At 41.3% G+C, this 3,162-nt stretch overlaps 1 long non-coding RNA gene across 1 annotated transcript; it reads right to left on the minus strand.

Annotated features, from left to right (window-relative positions):
- Positions 1-597: 597 nt before the first annotated feature.
- LOC137461576 (uncharacterized) lies at positions 598-2,950 on the minus strand. Its single transcript, XR_010993426.1, has 3 exons — positions 2,923-2,950; positions 1,171-1,213; positions 598-635 (listed from the first exon to the last, which is right to left on the minus strand). It is a non-coding gene; the product is annotated as an uncharacterized lncRNA (long non-coding RNA).
- Positions 2,951-3,162: the final 212 nt, after the last annotated feature.

Consider the following 3,162-nt stretch of genomic DNA (forward strand, 5'->3'; position numbering starts at 1 on the left):
CGCGGGGGAGATTTAGGTAGGTAATTCCATTAGCACCATAGAAGTCCCTTCACATAAATCTTTGTGGCATTAATGAGGAAGTGAAGCATCAATAATACAAGAAGTTTAGGAATGGTTCCTTAGTTCCATTTCTGGATCTCAAGCAAGGACATCTCAGGTTTCCCATCTCTGCCAGAGCATGGCTTGTACATAACTTCACCTAGGCTCAGGTCTTGGGCTCCACTGCAGTGGTTTAGAGGTCTCATAGTGGCCCTGGAAGAAGGGAAATGAAAACTATTGTAAATAGCAAGAAACAGAAGTGCTATTTCCTTAGCATTCACAAATGCAGATGCCCTTAAAAGCTGTGCATTAAATTACATGGCAAAGGAAGAGGAGTTAAGCGTTCAGGAGTGAGTGGATTTGCTCCGTGCAGCAAATGCACAAAGCACTTGACTCTGTAACATCCTCACCAAGTAATTGTTTGAAGGCTCTTGGTGTCGCAGCTATTGTTTCATCTCCTTATCGGTACCTCACACTGCCGCAGGCTCTGAAGCTTTTCCCACCCGAGAGGGCCCCCCCGGGATGCTCTCACTCACGCAGAGCTCCATTAAGATGAAAGTCCTCCGAGCCTCTGCCCATCTTCCTGTGCACTGTCTCTGCAGATTCACACATTATGGAGCAAAAGAAGAGGTTTTGTTCCTAAGTTAAAAAGGTATCACTGCTGCTGGAGCAAAAATAAAGTAAAAAGAAAGAATAAAGCAAGAGAAAAAGATAAAAGAAAAAGCAAAAAGCAGGAGAAAAGGGGAAAAAAAGAACAGGCAAGAGAAAAGGGGGAAAAAAGAACAGGCAAGAGAAAAGGGGAACAAAAGAACAGGCAAGAGAAAAGGGGAACAAAAGAAAAGGCAAGAGAAAAGGAGAACAAAAGAAAAGGCAAGAGAAAAGTAAAAAAAAGGAAAGGCAAGAGAAAAGGGAACAAAAGAAAAGGCAAGAGAAAAGGGGAAAAAAGAAAAGGCAAGAGAAAAGGGAAAAAAAGAAAAGGCAAGAGAAAAGGGAAAAAAAGAAAAGGCAAGAGAAAAGGGAAAAAAAAGGCAAGAAAAAAAGGAAAAAAAAGAAAAAGCAAGAGAAAAGGAAAAAAAAAAAAAGAAAAAGAGAAAAAAAAAAAAAAGCAAAAAAAAAAAGCAAAGCACAAACCTGGTTGCTAATCCAGTGGTGGTTCTTCCCAGGACAGCTTGGTCTGATAGAGATAGGACTTGTCAGATAAATTAGTTTATGTTTTCCAGGAGCTGCTGCTACATAATCATGCCAAGCTTGTTAGCAATTAAAATCACAAGTTATTCAAAATATTGGTTTAAGCTAAAAAACCCCACATCTTTCTTCAGTGCCTGAGAGAAGGAAAATAGCAATTCCCTGGGAGGCAGACACCAGCCTTTCTGAAATACTGGTGTGGCAAGGTGACAAGGACCACCACTGGTGGGAAAATAGGTGCTCAGCAGACTGTGACTGGAGGAAGGGACTGGGACCTTCCTGAGCACCTTCTCAGCCAGACCAAACAGGAAAGGACCACAAACCCTGCATAGCTGTTTCTTGATCAAAGTCTGAAGGGATTATTTTCCTAAAAGGGAATTTTATTTGAAATTTTGTGGTGGGTCAAAGAACTTCCAGCTGTACAATGTTTGCTCTTTTTTTAATGTACTGGAGAAGCCTGAAACAACAAAAACCTGTCCATCTGTTTTCTAATTACTTTTGGTTCTTGAGGGCTCTTTTTTCTGGCCTACCAACGCTCCTCACTTTTGACTGTTGCAATTTCAAATGAACCCTTCAGTAGCACATCAAGGGAAGATTCACCTGGCTGCCTGGGTTACAGATTCATTCATTTACATTATCCACATGCCAGCACTTTTCTGCTGGGCTGCTGTTTTTAAACTTTGATGCTCTTATCAGTGTGAGAGGCAAGAGCAGTTAAAGAAAAACCTCTCTCCCCACTGACCAAATCCTAAATTCTTTCCTGCTGTTTAGATACTAATCCATATCCCAATCTGGCAAACACATCTCCTCCTATACTGCCCTAAGATCTCTGAACTAAGTGGAGGAACCAGGAGAAAAGTTGGTATGATGAACTCCTTGAGTTTGGAGGGTGGAGACACAGCATGTGTTCTTATTTTTGCCTTTCCAGTGCTACTACTTCTTGGAAAGAAAATCTTTGCAGTAGGCTTAACCTTTACAAGAGTCCCAGAAGATGAAATCAAAGCTTTCACAGTCCACTCTTGCACATCCCAGCCAGGCCTTTACACACAGAGATGAAGAAAGTCCTTGTACAGCGATTATTTGGCCTTTCATTCACACAAGCAACATACAAATGCATACACTGGAGCTGCACCCTGGCCCAAGCTTGATTACAGACTTGGCTAGACCTGTTATGAGCAGTGCTGTGTCTCTCAGCAAACACCCAGTGCTCAGCTAAAGTAGAAGCAGTTGCAGCAGCCTTATGCCATCTGAGAGCCTGCTCTCTCAAAGTATTTATTTCACCCTGGCTTCAGAAACCTTTTGCAACTGTGTTGGCAGATAGGGAATTTAACTCTAAGTCTCACGATATTGGGTGCTGCTCAGCTTTCATTTAAAAACAATCAAGGTTTCTAATTGCAGCAGCAAACATAGAACACTCAGTGAAAAAGTCCTAAAGGTTGGAAACCTGACAGTAAATAAAAAGACCCTCTTCCTTCTCTGCCCAGTGTTCTCAGGACTCTTAAATAAATGGCACAGGAGGCCCAATTTGTATATACAAAGTTTCATTTCTGAAATACTGATATTAAAATAGTGGGATTGGCTGGCAGGGAAAGAAGTATCAGTATCACTAAGGTTGGAAGAGACCTCACAGATCATCGAGTCCCAACCTGTCACCACAGAAGAAGGAAACAATTGTTTTAAGCATTATTAATTACTTACTTTTATAATCGTTGTAAGAAGATTAAAACATTTTTACTGTAGCTTGGAAGAGGAAAACTCGTACATTGATAGCAACTGTTGCAAATAGGGTTCCACAAGACAGTTTAACAACCCAGTGGCATTATCAGTTGCATCCCTTCAACATTTGTGTATCACCAGGATGTGAATTCAGCAGACCACAGGGATTAGTGAGCAGCTCTGGAGTACCTTGAATAGAAGAAAAGCAGAGCTGAAGTTTTC

The sequence above is a fragment of the Melanerpes formicivorus genome, unplaced genomic scaffold, assembly GCF_026170545.1.
Source record: "Melanerpes formicivorus ecotype bairdi unplaced genomic scaffold, bMelFor1.0.p_v2 SCAF_2567, whole genome shotgun sequence".
In the NCBI taxonomy this organism is placed as follows: Eukaryota; Metazoa; Chordata; class Aves; order Piciformes; family Picidae; genus Melanerpes; species Melanerpes formicivorus.